The sequence below is a fragment of the Eptatretus burgeri genome, chromosome 16 (assembly GCF_056783735.1).
Source record: "Eptatretus burgeri isolate ZD-2024b chromosome 16, Ebu_testis_v1, whole genome shotgun sequence".
Lineage (NCBI taxonomy): Eukaryota > Metazoa > Chordata > Myxini > Myxiniformes > Myxinidae > Eptatretus > Eptatretus burgeri.
Window position 1 is genome coordinate 36,554,044 of NC_140976.1, and position 13,340 is coordinate 36,567,383.

Sequence of the window (13,340 nt, forward strand, 5' to 3'; positions counted from 1 at the left end):
CCGAATACAATCTAAAACCTATTTGCTTTACCTATAGCTACCTGGCATTGTGCTGCCTGCTTACCTCCCATATCTGGAACCACCCCCAGATCCTTCTCCTGTGTGACATGCTCCAAAATTACCCCTTGCATCCAGTAATCTGTATTTTCATTGTTCTTTCCCATCCCCAACACCAAACACTTGCTCAGGTTTAATTCCATCTGCCAATCTTTTGCCCAATCTATGCAAGTATCAATACTTTCCTGAATCTGATCACCACCCCCTCTGCTATACATCTTCCCTCCAAGCTTTGTGTCATCTGCAAATTTGGAAAGATTACTCTTTATCCCATTGTCCAAATTGTTGATGTAAATAATAAAGAGTAATAGTCCGAGTAGTGATCCCTGAGGTACCCCGCTACTTACATCCTCCTTGCAAGACATCCTCCCACTGAAGACACTGCTTCATAGAACTCTCAAAGATTTGTTAAACAGGAACTTCCTTTGGTAAACCCATGCTGACTACCTTTAATTAGTTTGTATTTGTTTACAAGGTTCCTCATCTGGTCCTTAATTAATGTCTCCAACACCTTCCCCACAACTGAAGTCAAACAAACAGGTCTATAATTTCCCAAATCTTCTCTGGATCCTTTCTTAAATAATGGTGATACATTTGCTACTCTCCAATCCTCCGGTACATGTCCTGATTCGAGTGAGCTCTTGAAAATATCCGTTAACATCTCGCTTACCTGCTCAGCCACCTCCATCAATACTCTCGGGTGCATATTATCTGGACCCGGAGCCTTATCTACTCTTAGATTTCCGAGCTGTTCCTTGACTTCCTCCACTCCAACCTTCCTCAAGTGGATGATTTCCTTACACTTCCTACAAAAATAAGAACCCTCTGCCTCCCCCATTGTTGACGTGGCCCACATTGAGCAACTGCTACATTTTAGGTATTCTTCATCCTTTCCCCTTCGCTCTCTATTTATAACCTTCTTCACCCCCATACTCCCAAGGCCCCAACTCACTTCACACTAAACTTATCATGAGGCCTCACCCTGCTTCTTTCAATAAACTTACTCAACGACCCGCTAAAATGGTTATGAACAAGAAAAAAAAAAGTACCGTTGCACAGCCCCTGATACAAATCTCGATAACAAAATAAGCAAAATGCTTTATGACTGGAAACTTAGCTTCAGAGAGACTGGAAGGAGAGCTTGCCACCCAGTCGTCCTCATGCGCCGATCCCTGAACCGGAAGATGCCTGAACATGGGGAATGAACATTAGTTTCTCAGCTTTTACTGGATGAAACTAGCTGCAAATTTCAGAAGTAAATCCTTTGTACGTCGAGATAATATCTATCTATAATTTCAGCAATCTCTGTTTGTGTGTGTGTGTGTGTGTGTGTGTGTGTGTGTGTGTGTGTGTGTGTGTGTGTGTGTGTGTGTGTGTGTGTGTGTGTGTGTGTGTGTGTGTGTGTGTGTGTGTGTGTGTGTGTGTGTGTGTGTGTGTGTGACTGCTGTTTCTTGACCACCACTGGTCCGATCTAATTGAAACTTGCCAGGTATATTGCTGGAGACCTGAGTATGTGCCTTTTCAAGGTTTGATATTAATCGGACAAGTGCTTCCCAAGTTATGGCCATTTATTTACCAAACCAATGACAAGACACGTTGCTGCGTAAGCGTTGCTGCGTAGGCCGGTGCGCGGCTGGCCGACGATGACTTCATGGGTCGTGCCGGTTACGATAGGGAAAGGTGCCTAAGTTCCCGTGGCGTAGGAGTGGCAATGGTCAATGGCAGTGAATGTCATGGCAAGCAAAGAAAGGGAGGTAAACTTGATTTTAATTTGGATTTTAATTAACTCTGTGTGTGGAAGTATCACAGCAGTTGTTACTTCAATACAAGCGATAATTCGTGGAATGCATATGAACATTCCGTACGGGCACGCACCACTTCCGGATAGTGATGACTTTGTGTATTCTAATAATTTCTCGATTTCTTATGCGCATTTATAGATAAACACAATGCCCCAATCCAGTCTTCGTTTACGAGAGCGAAGGAACAGCCTGTGTGGTTGTTTGAAAGTTTTTTTTCTTTTGGTTTGCATGTACGGGCACGCACGTAAGGGCACGCACGTACGGGCACGCACGTACGGGCACGCACGTACGGGCACGCGAGAGCGAAGGAACGGCCTGTGTGTTTGTTTCTGGCTCGCAGTTTGAAAGTTTCTTTTTTTGTTTGTTTTTTTGCACGTACAGCCATGCACGTACGGGCACGTACTCGTGTTCCAAATTTCAGCAACGTCCATTTCGGCATTCTTGAGTTGTTAACGAAAAACCTCGAAATTCATGTTGGTTTCTGTCAGTCTGTCTGTCCATCCGTCCGTCCCAAATGTGTTGGCACTCATATCTCAAAGGCTATTCATTGAAATGCGCTGAAATTTGGAATTTACATCGGACAATACATTTAATCACTGTCTTTCAAAACAAATTCCACCTTTGCATCATATTTTTTGTTTTTTGATAGTTTTTGTTCACGAGCTATGAGCTTGAGTTCTGTTCTTGTGCAGTATAAGTATGCCATGGCAGTGTTGTTAGAAGCAGAGACTCCTTCAGCAATCAAGGGGAGCACGTAGTGCCCCTCCCTTCATATGGACTAGTTTCTCTGTGTGCAACTTTAACACAGGGACTGAAAATTCCTACAGGGGCTAGCCCCCCAAAATATCTATTTGCTTTCTCCTCCGAAACCACACACACAATTTTGATGAAACTTGACCACAACCTTCATTACCCATGATATTCTTGGAGAAAATGCCAGGGGGCATAGAAAATGCCCCTTTACATGGTATGCAACATGTGGCAAACAAAAGAAAAGAAGGGACATTCCATGGCTTGTGGAAAATGCTGAACTATAGAAAAGAAGGTGCTTTCAAAAAATCTCGTGTGCATGTTGGATTACCCTTGTGTTCTCAGGAGGAACCAAGTCATGCTCTGGAAAAGTTCATATAAAGGAGCATCAATTTTTAAAACAAATTAATCACACACATCTTATATATTATTTCCGAGTTTGTGGTTTCGTGTCGCGCTATCTTCGACTTTGTTCTGCGCTCGAGTAACATGATATTCGGCTTACATTATCTCAAAGACCATATGAGGTGCATGGTACAAAAAAAAGTAAATAAAATGGTTCTGAAACAGTGAAATCGTATTCCACTTACTGCATTAAAGTAAAATTACTACTGATACTCTGCATCAGTTCCTTTCTCAAACACACCCACCCCAACATGTCGCGCAGAACGCGGGTTATGCTAGTGCACATTATCTTACATGTTTTCATTTTCAAGGAACAAAAAACTTTACGTATTGACAGGTTTTAACCTATATATGCAGGGCACCCCTTTATATGAACTTTATATGAACTATATATGTAGGGCACCCCTTTATCAAGAGCATTACTTCGTCCATCCTAAGAACACAAGGGTAATTCAGCATGCACACGAAATTTTTTTGAAAGTACCTTCTTTTCTATAGTTTGGCATTTTCCACAAGCCATAGAATGTCCCTTCTTTTCTTTTGTTTGCCACATGTTGCATACCATGTAAAGGGGCCTTTTCTATGCCCCTGGCATTTTCCCCAATCGTGGACTTGACCTCCTGTTTGTGTTTCAGGTTTTCCATGTACTGCTGTGTCAGAGGGACTGGAATATCTGAGATGAATCCAAACTGGTTGTTGGAGATTGGTGAATTTGAGAAGAGATAGTTAGTGTCTGAGGTCGGCGAGAGTGAGGACTCTTTGCTTATGATGAGGAGAAGGCTGATGGATCTGTAGTTGAGAGGAACCGTTTTAGAACCTTTCTTATGAATAGGAGTGGTTTGCAACTTTTCAAGATGGAGGAAGTTTCCCTTCTGAGAAGGACCTCTGGAAGAAAGAGGAGCGAGGGTATGATAGGACTAAAGCACAGTTCCTAAGTATTGGAGCACTTAATCAGGACGAGTTGCAGTGGAGGTATAAATCTGGGTAAGAAACTCTCCACTACGACAGGGGAGAAGTCCACTTGGTGTCGGGAATATTTGGTATGGTGGAAAGGGTGGGTACAGGAAACGAAAGATTTGGGAATTTGGCCTTTTGAGTAAACACAGAGATCAACAATTCAGCTTTTTCTCGAGTAATGTCCAGCATGACTCTATGCTTTAGGAGGGAAATAATGGAAAGGGAATGTCTAGTATAAACAGACCTAACCGTTTCCCAAAAGGTTATGGAGGATGGTGATTGGTTGGGCGAATTTGGATGTAATGTGAGCCTGATGTCCCTGACTCTTTGAAAGACAGATACACGATGGTTCAGAACTGTGCAGACAGACTGCAGGTTCCTGTCAGTAGGGTTTGCCTTCCAGGAAGAGAATGAGTTGTTTTCTTATGATAGCCTTACCTCATGCATCAGTGTACCTGGGATGAGATTAGGGACAGAAAAGTTGGATGTGCGATGATAGTTGAAAAAGTTGAATGAATTTTAGAAGAAGAGGAATTAGTCCATTGTGGAAGAATTTCCATGAGTTATGTGTTATTTTGAAGGGGTGGGGGGGGAGTAAGGGGTATTGAACAAAGGTTAAATGAGAGTGTTGGGTCATGGCAGGAAGACATTGGTAGAGTCACGTTTTAGAACAAATGATAAAGGGAAACTTTCCTTGGAGGAATTAAAAAAAAAATAGGTACAGGAAAGGTATCCACCTGAAAGCAAAGTGTTGTGGGGTAATATGTTCTGATATTCTTTCAACAATAGATAAGGGAATATAATTTATAGAGCAATAGATCTTTATCGATGGCTGGAAAAATGTTGAAGTCAGCAAGGTTTGGGTTTCGGAAGCAATGGGAATCATTTTAGCGGCGAAAGATGGCAGAAGGTTTTCAATGGAAATCGAGGAAGGGATTAAGCTGTATTTTTTCGGCTAGAGGAGGATTGAGAGCCCATAAATGAAGGAACTGCTGCTGTTAACATGATTGGTAAGGCTGTGCAGCAAAAAAAAACAAGTGCAGGAAGGGAAAAGTTAAAAATCTGCATCCCACCTTCGGAGTTTAAATAATAATATGAATGAGCTTGAAGCTGTCAGGCATAGTGAAGAGTCTGGTATAGTTGCAGTATCCCAGGCATGGTTTTATGAGGAGAGAAATTGGAGGACAGGATGAAAAGGCTACAAGACATACACCTGTGATAGGAAAGAGAAAATAGGAAGTGTAGCAATCTTGATAAAACACTGTACTGTATTTTATCCAGAGAAAGTGATGAGATTAAATTGAGAATTAATGTCGAGGATGCTGTGTGGATTGAGATCAGAGATTGTAAGGGATGGTTGTAACTGTACGGTACTCGTAGGATGTTTATATTGGGCTCCTGGTGTGAGGGGGAGACCAGGATAGAAGGGTTTTTGTACGGAGATGGGGATCATGAAAGAGCTCGTACATTGAATGGATCAGGATGTAACAGACAAAAACATGACACAAAATATGTATGCATGGGTTGGACAAGACACAGAAGGAAACTCCAAGGAGGGAAAACTGAAACACTGGAAGGAGGAAGGATTTGGGTGGGATTAAAGAGGGTATAAAAGAAATTGATTTTGGATTGACGATGATCTGAGATGGTGATGAACAACTGTCTTGAAGACCTGGAGGGAAGAATGAGATTGAAGAGGATGTGGAAGTCTTTTTCACAGCCAGAAAAAAAGAACAAATGAGTGAAGGTGAACAGTAATCCTAGATTTAGGTAGTTTCACCAGAATGGGGTTGATGGTGGACTGTGCCCCACAGAAACCTAAGGGGGGGGGGGGACAAAGGACCCGGTGGGTGCCAGACCAGAAAGAAGGCAGTAGAAGACAGAGACCACTATCTGTGATGGTAAAGTGATAGACTCAGCTCCAGTAGAGGAGATTCCAATAATCTTGAAGGACTTTGTTTCCACAGTGTCAAGCTGAGCAAGATTTGAGGCAGGGGAGTCAGCCCAGAGAGGAGAGCAGTGCAGTACTCCATCAAGCTGTAGATGAAGGCCTTGGAGGTGCATTAGAGTTCAGGTGTACCAAGGAAGGACTTTGTATGACAGAGGATGTCCAGTCGGCGGCTGACTTATCCTGATTCTGTGTGAATTGTGCTTCCCTGCTGATGGACTTCTGGTAGCTTGTATCTGTTGCTGCTTTTGAGCCTGGGGAGTAACTGCTGAAATTTATCTGTCTGGGTCCTTCCTGACATCTTTGTTCCTTTCACATTTCTCTCTCATTTTTTTTTCATAATTCTCTTTATTCATTCCAATTCTTGCTTTTTCTGCTCTTTTATCTTTCACTGTCTTTTCCTCTCTTTATTTATCTAACTTTCTAAGGAGAAGTAAATTCTTGCAGAAATTTTTCTGTAAGGCTCACTTGGTTGTGCCTGGATGGATTTGAGGGTAGTGGAGTAGTGGATGAACCCCGAATCCTACCCAGGTTCCTCCTGATGACTCCATCTTTGCTCTTTACTTATTCGAGTTCCTCCTTGGTCTTTCATTTCATTCAGAGGCCAACTTTGAAATGTGGTTTGCACAGAAAGGTCATGGCTGAAAGAAAGTAGATTAGAGAGTTTACCAGAGGGTCCTTTCAGAGAGAGATAGTGAGTGTGAGATTTGTCAGGATTGAAAGACATATTCAAAGTGTTTGACGAGGTTGTGATTTTTTTTCAGGGTCTTGAAGAGAGGGAAGAGGCTGCAGCCTGCCTGCCTGAGGGATGAGGAATGTCATGGCAGATGGTGGAGTCATCAGAAGATAGACAAAGAGGGTTTTCCAGAGAGTCAGAGAGATCATTGATGGAGATTAGGAATAGGATTTGGCCTAGAACACTGCCTTGGGGCACTCTAGTGCAAACAGGGAGGGGAGACGAAAGGATTATGTTGAGAGCCACACATTGGCTATGAGAGTAGAGGAAGTCAGTAAGCCATGTATGAAGTTGGCTTTGGATGCCATAGGCAGAGAGTTTGGAGAGCAAGGCAGGATGCCAGACTATCAAAAGCATGAGATATAGTCAGAGATGTAGTCTGTAAAAAAAATGGTTAATGTTACTGGGAGGGTGGCGAATTCTTATTTGTCTATAAATGTCATGAAATATTTGTACTGTCGTATCCTGCTATTCACGGGGGATATGTTCCTGGAAAATGTCGCGAATGTCAAATCTGCAAATGTCACACATTGTTTCAATGGAAAATGAAGGGGGGATAGGTTCCCGGTGGTTTGTGACCCAGAAAAATACCACGAATGGTGAAGCTGCAAATGTCACGCATTGTTTCAATGGAAAATGAAGGGGGGATAGGTTCCCGGTGGTTTGTGACCCAGAAAAATACCACGAATGGTGAAGCTGCAAATGCCACGCATTGTTTCAATGGGAAGAAGGAGGATAGGTTCCCAGCGGTTCCTGATTCATGAAAAATTCCAAAAATGGTGAAGTTGCAAATCACACACAATACTCCAATGTAGAAAAGGGTGATAGGTTCCCGGCGGTTCCTAATTCATTGGGGAAAATTTTAAAAGTTTAAAATCTTTTCGACCGCGAAGGCACATGATTATAGTTTCATAGAAAATGCTTACAAATTAAAAAAAATTTCACAACACCAGGTACCATTTCCATTATTTATTGAAAGAATGCAATTACAGTTTATTAAAAGTGATTAACCAACCGTACCATAAAAATAAAAAACAACATCAGGGACTGATTCACATTTTTATTTGCACAAACACATGCAACTTTTTAAATGATGATTTAACACATTTTAAAAATAAATTTTATCGTGATCCTGAAAAACAAAGAAAAAACAAAACACACAAAGGAATATGCATAACACTTTGTTCTAAACATACTGTATATGAAAGGTCATGTGTAAAAATGTTTTGTTAGAGCGAAATATAGGTTCATGAATACTCAGGTCTATCTGACCCACGAATGTGTTAACATGAAGTTTTTTATATGAACTTTTTAATGACATTTTTCGAACAATCCTGAAAATTTTTTTAAACAAACACACTGGAATGTGTAAAACCCTTTATTTGGCGCATATGTGAAAAATCATACAAAAAATATTTATTTAAAAAGTTGCAAGAAAACAAAAATCATGGTGGGATAATATGATGCAGAAAATGCATCCAAAGGAGGGAGGAGGGAAAAATAAATAACAAAAAACATTAAATACTAAATGATTACACCTCAATGCATAAAATAGTAAAGATAATTACATTTTGTTTTTTCATTTATACAAAAATAACGGTCTGACAAATCTGGGGTCAATCTGACCCACGAATGCGTTAACAAGACGTTTTTAAAAGGTGCATCGTCGGGCCCCGCGAATGCATTCATGGGTAAGATTGACCCGGCAGGGTTTTTGTTTCCCTATAATTTTGTTATAAAAACGTTTTTATCTATGATCTTTCATATATGCTTCTAATAAAGGGTAATTCATAATCCTGTATTCAGAGTGTCTTGGGTTTTTTTCCAATCAGGATCATGAGAAATTCCACTTCAACAATGCAGTAGTGACTAATTTAGCCCCAGGCTATGCAAAAAAATAGTTTCGCTATAATTTTATTTCGAAAATTTTCTCCTCTCTTTCCTCACTCCCCCACCCCTCCTCACTCTCCAACCTCTCCTCACTCCCCCTCATTCCTCACTCCCCCACCCTTCCTCGCTCCCCCTTCCTTCCTCACTCCTCACTACCCCGCCCCTCTTCGCTCCCATCTCCTTCCTCACTCCAACACCCCTCCTTCCTCACCCGATCCCTCTCTCAGTCTCTCTCCCTCCTCTCTCTCCTTCTTACTCCCCACCCCCTTTTATAACCCTGTCAGCAAAGCAATAGGTTGTATTTGCAAGTATAATAATATATATTCCATTTGACAGAAAGAGAGGTTGGGGGGAGTAGTACCAGTAACAGAAGGAAATTCAATAGAAATGAGAATCGTTACAGAGTAAAATGTAAAGTTTTTTTTTTTTGCTTATTTGTTTGTTTCGACTTTTTGAAACGAGGAGAGGAAATATAAATAGGATTGGATGGTGTTGAGGAAATGGAAGCAAGTAGGTGGGAATACACCGAAGACTAATAAGTTAAAGCAGGGCACATTTTCTATCCGAGGAAAGCCATGAAAAGGCCATTCAGGCCTTGACGATACGAAACAAAAGCACAAAACAACGAAGGAATTTACACAAAATATTGCACAGGATGAAACAGGAAACACCCAGACGAAGACACAGCAACAAAAACACGATGAATCTGGTTGGAAAACTCTGCTCCAGTGAGGTGGAAACAACGGCTCACACTTCACCTTGCACATGCGAAAAAAACTCTGAACCGGAAGTTAAAATATGTTGTGGTGGCAATCCATAAAAGGATTGTGGTGAGACAGTGGAGAAGCATGGCAATTTCGCATGCCGACACACATCAAAGCCGCTACACCGGGAAAAAAACAAATCACAGAACCATCAGAAAGCGTCCGTAAATGAAAATATATAAGTAAAAATAAATGCAGGTGAGTGACCCAAGACAATGGGGAAGCACGATTCAGTATTGCTTGCAATGTGTTAGCATTCCATGCTCGTACTTTATACAAGTCCTTTCCATTGTTCCCTTCCTATCCTGTCCGATATTCCCATCCATTCTGTATTCACTCAGACATTCTGCTACCATGTTGTGCTTCACCTTTGGACTCATCCATTTATTTTGTATGCCAACATGGCAGAATTTTTCTTTACCCTCCCTCCTTTCTCTGCTCATCCCTTACATTCTATCCCATACTCGTATATCCTCCTAATCTTCTTTCCCTTCTCTCCCAAACTCAGCTCACCCCCTTTCCTTCTCCTACCATCCTACGTTCTCTTATTTTCCTAAATTTACTCCCTACCTATATGTACACAACAAAGAGATACGTCCTTTACTCAATGGTGGAATTTTCCAATTTGCTCCCTCCCAACCCCTGCCTAACCTGTGTACATGTAATAAATAGATGCCTTATAAAGGGGTTACATGATTACATATATTTACAAAAGGAGGAGGTACGGATGATCTGCATGATCTTCTTGAACAATAGCATGCATATGGTATATGGAAAGATGAATTTGGAATTGTGTTTTCAATAACCGGTCTGACCCCCCTGTGAACCACAATGAAAGCACCAGCAGACCATTATAGGCCCTTTTCCTTTGTAAATTATGCATTTTGTCATACTTTACCATCCACGAGGCCTTGTAATCTACGACAGAGACTTTACGGCAGACAGTGAGTTTTACGGGAGAGTTTCTCACTCTGCGGAGGAGTAAATGACGTTCAACAGTTTGTGCTGTATTGTGGTTGTATTATTTCTGAAATCTGTTTGAATTTTTTTTTATTTGTTATGGTACAGGTGCAATGTCAAAGAGACAATGTTGATTCCTTCCATTGGAATCATTGTAATTGCTTCAGCCATTACTGTGCTCAGCTGGATGACATTTATCAACAATTCTGAGGATGAACAATGTGGCGATTTTGTGATCTCTCTATTTGGTACTTTAGCGATGTATTCTGGCATCTTCTTCATTCTTGTTAGTTATGCAAGTGCATAACATTCATTGTATTTGGAGGTTGACTTGTGATGAAAGTGAGATGGCAGGCATAGTTATTTTGCTTCAACAATTGCACGAGAACAGTTGAGATCTGTTCTTGTCTTTCTGTTTGGGGAAAAACAAATAAATTGCCACTTTTTCTGTGAAGACGTCCTGGGGCCCCAGGATAATATACATTTGCAGAGATAAGCGAGATGTTAACTGATCCAATATATTTAAGAGATCATTGAAGCCAGAATAGGTACCAAAGGATTGGAAAGTAACAAGTGCAACACAATTATTTAATTAAAGGATCCAGATAGTAATTGGGGAACTATAGACCTGTGAGTTTAACTTCAAGTGTGTGTACATATGTTCGAGATGATAATTAGGGATCAGATGGGGAACCATTTAAATTAATTTAAACTAATTCAAGTAAGGTCGTGTATAACAAACTTATTCGTTTCTAACTGGGTGGATAGGGAAGTGCAGCGGATGTAGTATAATCTAGCATATGATAAGGCATTTGGCAAGGTACCATATAGAAGGATGTTAGTGAAGTGAGGGCTTGTGGAATGGTTAGTAGAGTAGCTGACTGGATTAGAAACTGGCAGGGGGATAAAATATAAATAAAAATAGGTCATGTTCACATGACGGATTAGAACGGATTTACTAAAAATATGTTGTGTTAAAGAGCAGTTGCAGATTCAACCTACACGTGCAGCAAATCCGGAACGGGAAGGGAAAGCTATAGGTAAAGCAAACCTGGGAATTTGCAGGTAAAGCAAACGGTGTTTTCAGTGGTATTCGTAGGCGGATAAATTATGAATCAAAGGAGGTCATTTTGACATTACAGGGATTTCGTGAGGCCTCACCTATAAATATTGTGTGCAGTTTTGGTCACCACATCTGACGAAGACCATAGAGAGTTCAGCAATCAGCATGAGTTTAGTGTGGCATGACTAGATTGATTCTAGGCTAAGCTATGAGGAGCGGCTGAATGAGACAGGATTTTATGCATTATAAAGTAGAACATTATGAGAGTATCTGATAGAGGTGTTTAAGATAATGAAAGGTATTGAGAAAATAATTGCAGAATAGTTTTTCAGGTGAATGGACAGTGACAGGACAAGTATCCACAGCCTTAGATGAAAGAAGAGGAGATTTATGACAGGAGGAAGGCAGTGGTCTTTCACTCAGAGAGTAGACATGCATAAAATGGTCCCCGAAAAAGATAGTGGGAGTAGAAACAGTAGATAGTTTAAACTGGAATTTGAGAGCTATAGATGTAGAAGCATTGGGGATAAGTAAGATAGTAATGAGCCGATTGCCACCTTCCATGCGTCGACTGACAGTCGCGAGGAGGAGGAAGTCATCTCCCTGTTGGTCGGGGAAACGTGTCACACCCAGCCTCATAGAAGGGAGCAAACAGACGGGAGACCTCTGCAGAGCTAGCCTCAACCAGACAACATCCCGTGCTTTCATAGGCAACATTTAAAGACTGCTTAACCAAAATACACACTTAATACAGGGTAGAATTTCTATTTTTAAAAGCTTTCATCTTGGTAGTTCCCCATTCCCCACAAGTGTAACTGTGTGTGTGTGTGTGTGTGTGTGTGTGTGTGTGTGTGTGTGTGTGTGTGTGTGTGTGTGTGTCTGTGTGTGTGTGTGTGTGTCTGTGTGTGTGTGTGTGTGAGTGTTTGTTTGTGTGTGTGTCTGTTTGTGTGTGTGTGTGTTTGTGTGTGTGTGTGTGTGTGTGTGTGTGTGTGTGTGTGTGTGTGTGTGTGTGTGTGTGTGTGTGTGTGTGCGCGCGTGCACTAATGCGAACCTGTCATGCCAAAATAATGTGCTTTGTGAATGGCTATATTTAAGGGAACCACTCTCAAGGGGACAGCATTGCAACCCCCCCCCCTCCCCAGTTCCTTCCCCATCGACTTCTAAGTCCCACTGATCACTTAAAGCAAATTCACTTTACCGTTTTATATATCCCCTTGGATTTCCCAAAAATCAAAACGGTTTGTGCAGTCAAAAAGGTGGTAATCAGGCCACACGCCACACTTAACCTTAAGAAATAACTGGTTTCTTAGAAAAAAATAACAACAAAAAAAAAACACAAGACAACACGAATGGAGATTCCCGAGAGGACAGATAAACTGAAACAGATGAATAAAGATGAATAAAATATTCACACACAATACACCAAAATGAACTTAATACAGAAATAAGAAACCTGAGGGCATCACAATCAAACGCATTCACTCACTATGGAGTGCCCAGACAGGGTTTCAAGGGATACGGGGATGGATGCAGGCTCCAATATGGGCAGGTCTCCAGGGCATGCAGCATTGAAGGCACAGCCAGCCCCACAGCCATGCCATCAGGGAGAGAGAGAGAGAGGTGAAGAGGGACTTTCCATTATTCTATCTCTCAACTGTCCAACTCACCCACCGATCAAGTTTGCGCCCCCCCCCCCTCTTTATAATCTCGCCCACAGCCACACCCAAATTATTTATACATTGTCATGGGAATGGTTTATAATAATGATTTCATAGTACATGTTCAGCAACATGTTAATTTGTGTTCCATGTGTCTTTTCCATGGTTATCTCCATTTGTGGGTTCCATGGGGTACTCAAAGTCTCCACCTGCTATTTATTGGGAAAGGATCATGATTCATGAACCAAACTGTGAAGTTTCGTTCTCATAACCTCGTTCCAAGAGCTGTTTTCAAAATCTTCACTGAACCGAGCAGTTATACATATATAAACTGTTACGTTTGATGTCAG